The sequence below is a fragment of the Artibeus jamaicensis genome, unplaced genomic scaffold (genome assembly GCF_021234435.1).
Source record: "Artibeus jamaicensis isolate MK-2021 breed Jamaican fruit bat unplaced genomic scaffold, CSHL_Jam_final contig_685, whole genome shotgun sequence".
NCBI classification, from domain to species: domain Eukaryota; kingdom Metazoa; phylum Chordata; class Mammalia; order Chiroptera; family Phyllostomidae; genus Artibeus; species Artibeus jamaicensis.
Window position 1 is genome coordinate 11267645 of NW_026521924.1, and position 14974 is coordinate 11282618.

General features: G+C 40.3%; 1 protein-coding gene across 3 annotated transcripts in view; it reads left to right on the forward strand.

Annotated features, from left to right (window-relative positions):
• Positions 1-14974, forward strand: part of SLC23A2 (solute carrier family 23 member 2) — a 130827-nt gene that overhangs the window by 16075 nt on the left and 99778 nt on the right. The window contains exon 1 of one of the 3 annotated variants that reach the window (XM_037147747.2): positions 7654-7779. The exons of 1 other annotated variant lie outside the window; for it this stretch is intronic. The gene's annotated coding sequence lies outside the window, so the exon portion shown is untranslated. Of the gene's footprint in view, positions 1-7653; positions 7780-13241; positions 14572-14974 lie in introns of those variants that run through there. One more of the 3 variants, XM_037147746.2, reaches the window with a different exon arrangement.

Consider the following 14974-nt stretch of genomic DNA (forward strand, 5'->3'; position numbering starts at 1 on the left):
CAGGCTTGTGCCCTGCCTGGGAATTGAACTGGAGACCGGTTACTTTGTTGGGACAGTGCCCAAGCATCTGAGCCACCTGGTCAGGGGCATTTTGCTTTATTTATTTATTTATTTTTGATAACTAGTAACATTTCTTAATGAGATTTGGGCCATTTGTACTCATATTTTGTTTGTCTTATTCATGTTAACCAGTTTTTCTAGTTTTGTATTTATCTTTTTCTTAGTGATTTATAATACTTTTTATAATACGCATAGTGATACTTTAATAAATGTTATAGATATTTTCTCCATGTCATCTTAAAATTTTTATGGTTTATTTGAGAACTAAGATTTATTTGTAGGTCATTTTTCTTTCAGTTTAGTTTTCAAAAGAAATCTCATTTTCAAACTTTAAAGTTTCAAAGGAAACATTTTTCTAAGGAATGAATAAATATCTTATTAGAACTTGATTGTGTAAAATTTTTTTTTTAGATTTCAAATTTGTTTTTCTACTAAAATATGCCTGGAATAATCAGCTGCCACCTTTGAATTAAGAAAATAGTAACTTAAAATTATTTATTTATTTATTTTTAGAGAGAGGGGAAGAGGGGGAGAGAGGGAGAGAATCATCAATGTGTGCATGCCGTACTCGCTACTGGGGACTGGTCTGCAACCCAGGCTTGTCCCTTAATTGGGAATTGAACCAGTGGCTCTTTGGTTCGCAGGCCAGCACATAGTCCACTGAGCCATACTAGCCAGGGCTGGAAACAGTAACTTTGAACTTGAAGATTTTTCACACTTAAGTAGGTTGCCCTGGAAGTTGGGTGCTCTTATTCTGAACAGTCAGAAAGGGAGGCTAGATGTCATTTACAAGCTTGCCTCTCAAACTTTAGGCTTGGGTACTTTTGGTGTTTAGTATTTTTCCCTTTGGGCACATACGATGGCTCTTGTAGGTTGATAGAGCTCTTGTGCATTAATTTCTCAGGTTTTTTTCCCAGCAGAATTAAAAAATAAAGAATTGGATCAAACTCAGAGAATAGCCTTTAATACTTCTAGATTTCTAAGCCCTCTTGTTCTTTCTCCTACCCTCCTTTATTGAGTGCTGTCCTCAGGCTGGGTGCTGGGTAGGACACCTGGGCACAGTCTGCTCTGCCTGCCTGCAACTCGGGCATGTCCATCTGCAGGTGCTCCCTGGTTCTGACTTCAAAGTTCGGACATCTAGGCACTCTAACCTGATTAGTATCTAATCATGATCACTCCTAGACATTTTGGAAAGATTTTGGAAATTTGGGGGTGAGCATAGTTAAAATAGGCCTCTCAGCTTCCTCGTCTTCAAACAGTGCTTGTTCACATGCTGACGCACAGTTTAGTAAGGGGAACATGGAGCTGCTGCTTTTACCAGGGTTTTACTACCACTGATAATTGTCATTGGGTTGCATGTTTAATTTGGTCATTTGCTGGGAATGTAAGTCACATATTACTCTTTAGTACCTCAGGAATTAGGAAGATTGGTGAAGCCCCCACATTTCTTGACTTCACTGTTTATTAGCCCATTTGTAATGTGTGATTAAATATGTTAACTGAAGGAAAGGCATTTCAAAATTTTTTGAAAGACAGTTGCAACTTAAGCATGTGGACAAAATTCTTTTTAAGCGATTTGTTATTTGTATGTATTTATGAATTAAAATTATTTTCTAATCACAGACATGTGATACGTTCATTCGTAATGTGTAAAACAGAAGAGCGTGAAGTAAGACATCATCTATAACCTGACACCCAGGGAGGATTACTCTTTAACATTTAGGTGTCTTGTTTACCTGGCTTGCCAAATAAGTGTAGTTTTTATATAAAAAATGCAGATGTTCTTCTTTTTATTTTCCCATTTAGTACCAAACTGTGGCTTTCTCCATGTCATCAGATAGTGTACTGTAGAATAGCTTTGCAGTATTTTACCGTTATAATTTAACCAGTCCTCAAATATTGGACATTTACTTGCTTTACAATTAAAGTGAAACATAATTATACTTATTTATTTTCTTAGAGCAGTGCTTTCATTGGGTATGCATTTTTAAAAAGATTTTATTTATTTTTAGAGAGAGAAGAAGGGAGGGAGAAAGAGAAGGAGAGAAACATTGGTGTATGGTTGGTTGCCTCTTACATGCCCCCAGCTGGGGGACCTGGCTTTCAGCCCAGGTATGTGCCCTGACTGGGAATCAAACTGGTGACCTTTTCATTCACAGGCTGGTGAGCCACACAGGCCAGGCCGGATATGCATTTTTAAAGGGATGGCTGATAAACATTTAAAAATGATTTTGACCTAAAGCATCTAGCTGAAAATGATGCTGAATATTTCTCTGATCTTGTATCAGAGAGGGCCTTTCAAAGCACGAAAGTAATAGAAGAGATTGCCGAAAGGTAATTAGATTTGACATCAGAGAGATTTTAAAAGTATCTTTTATTTCAAGTGGTATGAACAGAATGGCAAAAGCAGTCATTGCTCTTTCTAGAGAAAATGTTTGCAACATGACAAAGGGTTAATGTCCTTAATTTACTAGAAGCTCCTACAGATGCATAAGAAAACCAAACCTACTTAAAAATGGACAGAAAGCACTTAGAGTTCATAAGAGAACTATAGACACATAGATCAAAGAAGTCAAGATGTCATTCTTTGCATCAAATTAGCAAAAATTAAAGAGAAAATCTAGGGATGGCAAGTAAGGGTAACATGAAGTTGTCTTCTCTTGGGCGTTCTTTGTTAATTTCTCAGTTTTACCGGAAGGAAAAGGGAAGGTTTTCTACTTCCTATTTCTTCCTGGAAAGATTAGGGAATAACTGGCACATTTCCAAGCATAGTTCTTTGCTTTTACTATTCTTTAAAAATTCAGATGTTATTTGTTCAGGCTTTCAAAAAATAGTTTTCCTAAAAAATTTGCCTTTTCACCAACTTTTGAAATCCTTTAAAAAGTATAAACTAAACGTAAAAGGCACGATAAGTATAATAGCATTCGTGTTTGCCCTTGTTTTCAAAAGATAGTCTTTGTGATATTCAGCAAACACCATTTTAGTTTTCACTGAAAAGGTTTTTTTTTTGTTTTTGAAATCAGGATTAGGGGTTTTGTCAGCCTTTTGACATCTACTGAATTGAGACAAAGGGGCACATGCCTGGGTTGCAGGCCGGTTCCCAGCAGGGGACGCACGAGAGGCAACCATACACTGATATTTCTCTCCCTCTCTCCTTCCCTTCCCTTCTAAAGATAAATAAATAAAATCTAAAAAAAAAAAAAGATACATCCTTCCTGTTTCTGAAGTGTTCACATCCCTTTTGAAGGAAATGTTAAAATACAAATACTACATAAATAATAAATAAATAATAACCTGGGGGAGAAGAACAGAAATTTTTATAGGGAATGTTGTTCTATGAAATAAAAAATTGGGAAGCATTGCATATAGTACTTTTGAAAACCCCAGTTGATAAACAGCAGAAGCACTGTGAGCATTTTGTTCTAAGTTCGGAGTGTCCAGTCTGGGGGCAGGTCTGGGGGTCTTCATTGTGCCCCAGGGGAAGTTTCCTCTGACTCGCTCAGGGACTCGCTCAGGGGCCTGGCTGCCATCTTAGCCCCGTGCCAGACGTAGCCTCGTGTGCAAAGGGCAGGACTGCACGTTTCCAGAGTGTGGTGGAGTGTTGGAAGGGGATTGGTGCTCCAGGGGCCTGTGCCACCGGTTCAAGGATGCTCACTGATAACCCAGGCTTGTTTTTGTTGAGTGACCCTTCCTGCTTAATTCTCTTCTCAGAAATAGAACTTTTGACCCAGTTCTGGATTTTGGTCTGCAGTAGCTGTTCAGTGCAGTTTGAAAGCAAAGCTAGTCCTACCAAATACTCATCTTACCAATCAGCTTTAAAAAACACTTTCTAAAAATACATCTTCGTGGGGTCATTAACTTTTCCTTATCCTGTCAGAATTTTTCTATGATTTGTGGCTAAAATGACATTTGGTTAATTTGCAGCTTTGCCTTTATGAAACCTTTTGAACAGTTAACATTTTACTTTAAAGGATTTACAAATGAATCGTACACGTGTTGGAAAATAATTCTAACTTGTCAGAATTGTATAAAGCGAATTTTGAAGTCACACCAGCTCTTACACCCCTAGACTTCCAGGTGGTTTGATAGTTTTCCTTTCTAATCTGTTTCTGTGTCCACAAATCTGCACTATATAATTATGCTTTTAATAAAAGTGGGATTATACTATACGTATTGTGCAACTTGTGTTTTTAAAAGAACAATATATATGATTAGAGTTTATTTAACAGAAAATAAGCTGCTTTCTCAAAGCTTTTTGTTACTTTTTTTCATGTTCTTTCCATTATTCCTAATCCTCCCTGATGGATTGTTGCCTTTGTGCCTCCCTTCTTACTCCGTAAGTTTTTAATAAACATAGCTTAAAATAGATTGATGGTCAGGGAAATTTTATTTTGGGGAACAAATTGCCTTTTTTTTTTTTTTTTTTGCCTCGCATGCAAAAATATGTTTTAGAAAGAGAAAAGCAGAATTTCTCTATTCATATTCTAATCATTGAAAATGAGTAGTAATATTTTTTGTTCCAAACAGCAAAAACCGATGTTTACTTTCCGAAATGAAAAAATATACAGGGTCGCTGGAGTTCCATTGAAAGAAAGGCCGATGGCATTTTAGTGCTTGCTTACATTGGGGCTGGCAGTGAGCGTCGATGCTAATGGACCCAAAACTAACAGTGAAGGTGAAAAATTCACAGCATAAATATTTCCTAGTGAGAAACTGTCATTACCTTGTGCTGTTTACGTATAACGGGAAGGCAAGGCTCCTGATGCCTGGCTGGCTGTTCCAAGGACAGTTGCCAGCGTCAGGCTCTGTGGGGTTTTTTTTTTTGTATTTTTAATTGTGAAATATATGCATAGATATAAATGTGTATAAACAGGTTCATTTAATAAACAGTAAAATGAACACGAGTACCTACTTATAACCCGACTTAAATAGAATGTGGCACTGCATTTTTGGAAGCACCCTGTAATATATTCATACATTTTAAAGAGATTTTAAAAGAAGGTGATTTTTGAATAATTAAATCTTTGCTTTCCCCACAAATGCAGTGCCTTTAGTTCGTTCTAGCAGTGGCATTGGAGGCAGGGTAGGGTTGTAATTAGAGGTGAGGGCTCTGCTCTCATGGTCCTGATGGACTCTGAGCCCTTCACTGTCACATCTCTCTCTCTCTCTTTTTTAAAGACTATTTTATTGATATGCTATTACAGTTCTCCCATTTTTTTCTCCCCTTCCACCCTGTACTCCCTGTCCTGGTAGCATTGCCCCCACTTAGTTCACGCCCATGAGTCATGCATATAAGTTCTTTGGCTTCTCTATTTCCTATACTATTCTTAATCTCCCTGTCTATTTTGTATCTACCATTTATACTTATTAATCCCTGTATCTCTTCCCCTATTCCTGACCCCTCCCTGCTGATAACCTTCCTCGTGCTCTCCATATCTATAATTCTGTTCCTTTTCTAGTTGTTTGCTTAGTTTGTTTTTGTTTTTTAGGTTTGGTTATTGATAGTTGTGAGTTTATTGTCATTTTACTGTTCATAGTTTCAGTCTTTTTCTTTTTCTTAGATAAGTGTCTTTAACATTTCATATAATAATGGCTTGGTGATAATGAGCTCCTTTAACTTGACCTTATCTGGGCAGCATTTTATCTGCCCTTCCCATCTAAATGATAGCTTTGCTGGATAGGGTAATCTTGGATGCAGGTGCTTGCCTTTCATGACTTGGAATACTTCTTTCTAGCCCCTCCTTGCCTGCAGGGTTTCTTTTGAGAAATCAGCTGACAGTCTTATGGACACTCCTTTGTAGGTAACTATCTACTTTTCCCTTGCTGCTTTTAAGATTCTCTCCTTATCTTTCTTCTTGGGTTATATAATTATGATGTGCCTTGGTGTGTGCTTCCTTGGATCAACTTCTTTGGGACTCTCTAGGTTTCTTGGACTTTCTGGAAGTCTGTTTCCTTTGCCAGATTGGGGAAGTTCTCCTTTGTTATTTTTTCAAATAAATTTTCAATTTCTTGCTCTTCCTCTTCTTCTGCCACCCCTATGATTTGGATCTTGGAACGTTTAAAGTTGTCCTGGAGGTTCCTGAGCCTCCCCTAGTTTTTTTTTTTTTTTTTCAATTCTTGTGTCATCATTCTGTTCTAGTTGAATGTCTATTTCTTCCTTCTGGTCCAAACTGTTGATTTGAACCCAGATTTTCTTCCCTTCACTGTTGGCTCCCTATAGATTTTTATTTATTTTACTTCATGTAACCTTCATTTCTTCCTTGATGTTGCTGCACTCATTGAGTTCTTTGAGCATCTTGATTACCAGTGTTTCGAACTCTGTGTCTGATAGGTTGACTATCTCCTCATTGCTTAGCCCCTTTTCTGCAGTTTTGATCTGTTCTTTCATTTGGGCCATATTTCTTTGTCTTGGTGGTACACCTGTTACATAGTAAGGGGCTGAGTCTTAGGTACTGACCAGGGTTGGGCAACCCATGTCACTGTATTTTGGTACTGTATGTGGGGGAGGGGTCTGAGAGGGAACAGTGCCCCTTGCTCAGGTCTCGGCTGGCTTTCAGTCACTTCCCTTACTACCCACCAGCGAATTGGGCCCTGCTGGTGCTGATTCCCTGGTAGGTGGGTTTGTGTATGTTGCAGGACTCCATGGGTCCCTCCAATGGACTCTCCTGTGAGGCTGGTAGTTTCTCCCACCAATGCAACCCCCACGGGTTCTTATAGCCAGATGTGTTTGTGGCTTTATTTCCCCACACTGGAACCCTGGGTTGCATAGCCCTTCTTGCTCCCTAGTTGTTCCTCCCAGTTTATCCATATACAAATGTGGGACCCCCAGTCTGCCAGCGGCCGCCTCGCCTGCCCCGTCCATCACTGCCTTGCCATGGGTTCTGTCTGCCTTGGCTGCCCATCTCCACCCTGCCTACCAGTCTGAATGAATGTTTCTTTTTTAGTCCCTTGGTTGTCGGGCTTCCATACAGTTAGATTTTCTGGTAGTTCTGGTTGTGTTTTGTTTTTAAATTGATTGTTATCCTTCTTTTGGTTGTGCAAGGAAGCAGAGTATATCTTCCTATGCCTCCATATTGGCTGGAAGTCAGGTATATCTCATAAGCTCCTGGACCTTGACCAGGAGACCTCACTTATCTTGGGTTTTTTGCCTGTAAAGTGTGGCCCCAGTGGCTCCCAAGGGTTATGGTGAAGATGAAATTATGCATGTATGAAGTGTAGCATATGCCTGGCACATAGAACAAAAGAAGCCCTTAAGAAGCTATTTATTATTATTTTTTAAATCAAGACCCTGTGCTAGAGAATATGGAATTTAGAAATTGTCAAAGTAGAAAGACCAACTGAGTGAAAACTTGCCTTTTCTAGGCATTGTAAAATACCCCTTTAACATACATCGTGCAAACGGAGAATTGATTTTTAAGGGACCAAATGTGCAGTCTGGGATCCTGCCCAGGGATGGGCTGGGCCTTGGAGGTGTTCATTAGAAGTGAAGAAGTAACACAGAGAGTTCTAGGAATGAGTATTGGACACCATTCATGCAATATGCCTCCTGCTGGATTTACTATTACTTTCTATTTATCATTTGTTTTTCTGTAGCTAGGTCTTGACTCTGCTATCCAGGACTCCCCGTGTGGTTTTGAGTTTGGATCTCGACAGCACAAGGAAATGGAGCTCAGTGGCATGTAACAAAGCATATGGACAGGTCCTCGTCCTGGCATTTAGGTGCGTCTGAAATACAACCTTGCTTGTACTGCGTTTCGTAACAGAGCTGTGCCGAGAGCTTATAGCCTTGAAGTGTTAGAACTCCTTTGTGCTTGACCTCACCCTTTGCACGTCAGCAACGGTCTAAATGCAATTCTGGGGATAATTGTTAGGTTAATGCTAATGATAAGGTAATAGACTTTTTTAGGCCACATGCCACAAAGATTAAACTAGAAAATAAACAGGCTCAGTCTTGCCACTTACATTGTTTACAACGTAAAGGATATATATTTTCATTTAAATGCTTTTGTCTTATTTTTATCAGCAAACATTTGTGTACCTACTGCTTTTGGTGCTTCCAGTCAGGGTCACAGGTATGAACCTGGGTATGAAGATACTTAAGACATATTCCTTCACTCTTTCTCAAGCGTTCTGCAATTTAAGTAGTGAGACTAAGCACATATCAATTACCAAGGAGTGTTCCTTTGAAAAAATTCTTTCCTTCTATCCTCTTCTGCATCCGAAGCTTGGTGGGCATTTTGGTTATTCAAATATTTTTTTCCTATTTGAAATAATACTACAATGAAATTTCTTGTATATATCTTGTCCACAGTGAATTCCTGGCAGTAAAATTGTTGGGTACAGTGTATAAAGTGTTTCAGTTTTTATGTTTTGATAGATATTGGCAAACTTCTGTAGAGAAACTGCAATAACTTGCACTCTTACTGATAAACATGTTCTTCGTCTTGTCAAAACTAAGTTTATGCAGTATAGTGGATGTAAAGCATTGTTAATGCTATTTTTATTTAATTTATACTAAGATTTGCTGTTTAGGTGTACAGCTATATGCTTAGAGGGGATTATTCTTTTTAAGAAAGAATATTTACTTTTCATTTTCCAATGAAGTCTGCTTGTTATTTATTTATTTTAAAGATTTTATTTATTTTTAGAGAGAGTGGAAGAGAGGGAGAGAAGCATTGATTGGTTGCCTCTCATACACACTGATTTGGGGACTGAACCTGCAACTCAGGCATGTGCCCTGACCAGGAATTGAACCTGTGACCTTTAGCTTTGCGGGAGGACACCCAACCAGCTAGTCACACTGGTTAGGACAAAGTCTGTGTTTGCTATTAAAAAAAAATAAATAGAGCCTGCGAACTTCCAAAAAGTAGGAAGAAGAAAATAGCCTCGATCTCACCCCCTAATGACACCACTGTGAACATTTTTGCATATTTCTTTTAATTTTTTTGTATTCTATGTGTAGCCTTTTTTAAAAAAGCTATTATCATCAAACTGTGTTACATTTTAAAGTAATATTTATTAATGATGAGAGAAGTGAAGGCAAAACAGTTTTGTGTGGGGTTACCTGCAAAGTAAATAGTCTCCCAGCTCTTGGTTTCACTCACCACCCTTATGTTTCAATTACACATTTCTCTCTGCTCTGTTGTTTCACGGGACTTCTCTGCCATGTCTCTGGCGGTCTGTGGTAGTCACTTGTCAAATGGACATGCCACGACCAGTTCAAATTCAACATGTCCAGACCTTGATCACTGCTTGTCTCACAAGCCCATTTCCTTATTATATATTTCTGAAGAGGACACTTGTTCTTTTCCTAGAGGTCATCTTTGACACCAAGTCTTCGATTTGATTGTTTCTTCGATATTGCTCCCTCTGTCCATCCCTTTTGCTCTTTGTCATTTCCATCATGCCAAGTGCCCAGATTCTTGTACTTGGATCAACACAGTAGCTACTTGATCTTCAGTTTATCCATCTGTGGGCTCATTCTGCTCTTACCACCTTCCTAGAACTCAGGTTTCCTAACATCGTGTTGCATTTACATTGGACTTTTGAGAGTCCTTTGAACCCTGCAAGGGGTTTTTCTGCCTCCACCTCCCCCTGTGTGCTGTGTGTAGGCTGTTTTCCTGTCCTGCGTACTCACCTTACTTCTGCCTACCTCTGGACTCCATTGTGGCCTTCCACTCGGGATTCTGCATCCTTTCAGCCTGACCTTAGGTTTCACTTCCCCAAAGTTCATTTCTGAACATTTCTGAACTCAACTCCAGTTGAGTTCCTTTCTCTCTAGGCTCTCATGCACAGTTTGGTAATTATGTTTCTGTAATTCTCTAGTCGTCCCAGTCTGTCCACTTAGGTGGTAGATTGCTTCACGCATATGCCCTTTCCACCTCAGTGTTGTGGCTTTTTGTGGCAGTGCAGGAAACTGGCCGAATGATTGGTTTATTCTCTTTTCTCTGACACTGTCAGTAAAAGTCCCAGCCTGTTAAGCTTTTACTAAACAGAAAAGTGAAGGCTTGCTAGTTTCATATTTGTTATCAAGAGCATACAAGATGATAGTTAACTGCCTGGATGCTCGTGGCTAAGAGTGCCCCCTCTGTCCAGTGTCTGGACCCTGCAGACCAGGGTGCCTGGTTCCAGTTCAGGCTCATTTTAGAAGTTGATCCACACACAATGTGGAGGGACTCAAAAATAAACTGGATCAAAAACTTTTAAGGAGGGAGAGAAGATTTCTATTTTATTAGCAGCTGATTTCCAAGAGGCTGTCTGGTAATCCTGGTATTTTTGTTTTTTAGACTCTGTGCAGACCTCAGTGTCTTGGTTTCTTATTACTAAACATGTCATAAAAATGCTGTGTTGTTGATAGTCAGATCAGTAACAATAAAAGAGTTCAATATTTCTTGGGTAGTTTCAAAACCCTATGTAAATACTGATTGTTACCGAACAAGAGGAGGTCCGAGGGAGGGGCAATACAATATTTGGCCCATCCAGGGATGCCCAAAACTGCTATACAACAGGGGCCCCTCCCGAAAACCAAAATACTAAAATCTACTGGGCCCTTCTGTCCGCCGCCAATTGGAAACACATCTCTTAATGCCAGAGATTTGTGAAAAGGAAACAAAATGTTTATTTAATGCTATTCAGGCCTAATGCCACCACTAAAATATCAAAGTCCTTTAGGTTATACACCTACACCCACACAGCGCTCCCTTCTCCCTCTGTCCCAACTCCGGGTACCGTAAATCAGGAAAAGAGCACACGTCTGTGTTGCAGGCCGCTGGCACCGTCAGCTGTGTCACTGTGCAGGCAGGATCTCGAGTTAATCCAAAGTACTGTGGTACCCTCTCATGGTCCACTGGCAAGAGTCCTTTGTACCCAGTTCCAGTCAAAGTCTCTGTTGCTTTTCAGGCCCCGCAGCCAAAGGGGGCACCCCAAAGCCGCGTGGGCCTCTTCTACCAAAGCTGCAGGAGTCCGCACTCCACCAAAAGCATGTGGCTGTCTTCTTCACCTGGCTGCAGGGATCTCCATTCTGGCAAAGCTGCGTGGTTTTTCCCTTTCAACTGGGAAAGAGGGGGTTCCACACTCTGCCAAAACCACGTGGCTCCCTCTTTCACCTCACCAACAGGGGGTCCTCACTCTGCTGAAACCGCGTGGCTCTCCCATCTGGCCAAGCGGGGACCCTTCATGTCTCGAAGCCAGTCTTTTCCAAGCTCCCACACAGGCCTTCTCACTCAGGAGCGCAGCCCCTAGTTACATTCTGAGTCCAAGCCCTCCTCACTCAGGAGAGCAGCTCATAGATCCCATCTTGAGTCCCAGCTACTACCTTCTCCCCTCTGCCTGGCTCCAAACTTGGCCACTCCTATTTAACATATCTATGAAACCAGTTAAAGGTTATAGATATGTTAAATAACCATTCCTCCAGAGGTTAGCTCCAAAACTATTGCTATGCAAAATAGCTCTCAATGGCCTGGCTCCATTCATCCCTTCCCCCTGGGGGGGGGGGGGCGGTGAGGACATCTTATATGTCTCTCCAATATTTTTATACACTTTGAATTCTGGACACTTTTCTAAATCTTTTTGGGGGGCCCCCCTGTCTGCACCCTGTATCATGATGACTACAGAGCTTATATAAAAAGGTAAGTAAGGAAGGGTTGTGTAACGGTTACTATGAAGGTAGTTCCAAGCATATTAGAACAACTCCAGCCTTTACAGGCGGATATGTTGGATTCAGATCAGATGTTTATAAATTGTCTGAGTTTGCTGACTTTTTTGTTTGGTATAGGAAAATCTCGTCAGTAACTCTGTCCTGTTCTTTCTATGATAATTCTTTTTATATACAGGGTTTACTTTGTTTTAGGTTTGCCTGCATTACCAGAACTTGCAGTTTGGTAGTTATAAAGGCCCTCTCTTGCATTTGAGTGGTGTTTACCCTTGGACGGACCCTGTGTTTTATTTAGATTTCTAAGTGCTGGTTTTAACCTCCCAGGGAAGAGCTCCAACTCCCCTTTTGATGCGCTCGTCTTTGTCCTCACATCTGGCTCCCTCCCTCCTCCTCCCAGTGTTGTGGTGTGAGAAATTTATGGCACCAGCTCCTCTCCATCAAAGTGTGGGCTGCACAGCTGCTTGTGTAGGATAGTAATGTAGGGTGCGTTTGGATGTTGGGCAGAGACATATGGCCTTGCCCGTGTCATATGTGTGTTTCTGAAGTCAAAATATCGGAACATGTTCATTGGATGGAGCCTGATCGCGATTACCGTGGTTGTATATGCTGAAATAGCATTTGCTTTTCTCTTTTCCTGGTAGCCACTATTACTGGACCAGTGCTATCCAGTACAATTGTGGTGGGAGTCACATGTGTAATTTTCTAGTGGCTGTATTAAATAAGGTAAAAAGAAGCAGTTAAAATAATTGTTAGTAATATTTTTATAACCTAGTATATAAAAAATATCATCACTTCAAATAATTAATATAAAATCATTAATGAGATATTTAACTTTTCCCCCCCACTAGTAACTCTTTGAAGTCTGGTGTGTATTTTATATGGCACATGTCAGTTGAACGGACCTCATGTCAAGGGCTAAGGAGTCACGTGGGGCTGGTGGCACAGCTTGAGGCTGGTGGCTTTATCTGCTGCCGAGTAATGTGTTTATGAGCTTTTGGATTTGGGGTATGTCATAATGTAAGTCACTTCCATTCACGGACTGCTAGTAATAGGTACTCATAGTCGAATGATGATGCTTCTGTCCGCTTCCCCTTTTTCAATTTTTTCCTGCCAAATTGAGAGGTTTCCCATTTCCTGGAAATGTTTCTGATTCAGTTCAATGAGTAAGTGGATGGATAGGCAGTCTTTCTAGATGTTACTTCATTTATTCCCTAGCTTGAGAAGAAAATAATTTATTAAAAAAAGCCTTTTTGTTAGAGAGAGGGGAGAGAAGGATAAAGAGAGGGAGAAACTTCTATGTGCAAGAGACACATTGACTGGTTGCCTCTTGTATAACCCCAACTGGAGACCTGGCTGGCAACCCAGGCATGCTCCTTGACTGGGAATTGAACCAGTGACCTTTGAGTTCATAGGTCAATGCTCAATCCATGGAGCTACACCAGCCATGGCAGAAAAAAATTCTTAACAATTTATATATGTGTATATGTATAATTTGATTTTTAAAGTAATTTTTTACCCAAGAATCACAAGTGTATTTTGTAGTGTATAATTGTAGACATGTTAATGTTTAGGGTCCAATGAATATTTCTCATTTATTTTGAAAAAGGAAGAATGGATGGCCTAGGAAAATGTGAAGAAGTACAGCTATTGTAAGATAAAAACAGCCTTGGAAAGAGTTGAGAATAAAAGGATGTGAGGAAATACAGGTAAATTAAGAATCCTTGAACATAGTTGGTTTGGAGAACATTAAGAATGTCTACCTTGTGACCACGTCTTTGGTTGGTTTCCTTAGTTACTCAGGTGTCAGCAGGAAGTCCTCAGAAATAAGGGACTTAAGTATCTAGTTACAGGGAAATGCTGACCCCCCTGCTGCTCTTTGGGGGAGCACACTGACTGCATCAACAAGATGTGTTTCTTCAGCACTGGTTTTGAGTGCCTTGTAGTCTCTTCATTTGTCTCATCTGCATATGTATTTCTGTATTGTTGTTAGGCCTTGACTTAGGGTTTAAAGATGAGAGCAATATACATCATCTAAGTTGCTGGCTCTTTCAGTCCCCAAACCCTCCATCCTTCACACCATCTTTTCCAGGGAGTTTTACTTCCAGTTCATATCAGCTGTCTTGGTCCTTGTCTTCTTCCAGGTGACTGTTTTGGGATCTTGAGCTTGGGAGAGTCTCCTCTCTGCACACATGCTGCCCTTCCTTGTTCTGATTTCTTCTCCAGTGGTCCTTATTCCTTAGGCACTGGTGTTTTCTGGCTTCCTCGTGCCTCCTTACCCTGTTTAATTGCTGTGGACTTTACAGGGAGTCATGTGATTGTCAACCAAGATTGTCATCTTGGTTTCTTCACTCTGGCCCTGTAACTTTGCCAACCTTGCTCAGTGGCACAGTCCTATTTAATTTTTCTGTTTTTTTTCCCCTTCAGTTGCACTCTGCTGGAGAGAAACCAGACATCAAGGTGACTTTTTCTACTATACATTTATACGTTCTGGGCTCAGCTGGACCCTTGACTACTTTTTTTTCTCTTTACGTCATTCTTTTTACTAATTCTTTTCCCAGTTTCATCCTCAACCTCCTTCCTCTCCATCATAATTTCCACTTCTTAGATCATTAAGAAAATAAGTTGGCAAATAACTGCTCCCTCAACTTCCTGTCTGCTTACCTCAGTGAGTATTGAGAAATAGGAACTATTTGTGCACATTTCTACCCACTTGATTCCACAGAGGATATGACACAGTCACTACAGATGGTCATGTGGAAGGAGTGTGATAGACTAAATGTTTTCCTGCCAGGGTTACAGGAGAACTGCCAGTTGCTCCCTGTGGCATAGTTAGAACTTCTCATCTCTGGTTTATGAAGGTAAGTTTGTGTGTTAGAATTGGTATAATCCAACAACAATTAAAATAAATAAATTAAAAAAAAATAAAATAAAATGTAACCAAAAAAAATAAAAGAATTGATACAACCCTTGGAGAAGGGCAGGTTAAATTACCTCCCAAGAAGTCGCTGCTCATTCTTGGCACATTCAGGGCTGGAATCTCCATTGTGGCCTTGTCTTAAGTATTAAAGTAAAATACTGCAGGTAGACTTTTTGCAGGGGGTAGTTCAAGGTGATAATGGATGTACATGGAACAAGATCCGAAAGGTACATGAGGACAGACGTGGAGCGTTAAGTCTCCTCCCTCTATCTCATCCTAGTCCCCTCTCTGGAGGCCGCCGCTTTTACCAGTTTTTGTGTATGTGTTTTGTGTATCCTTCTAGA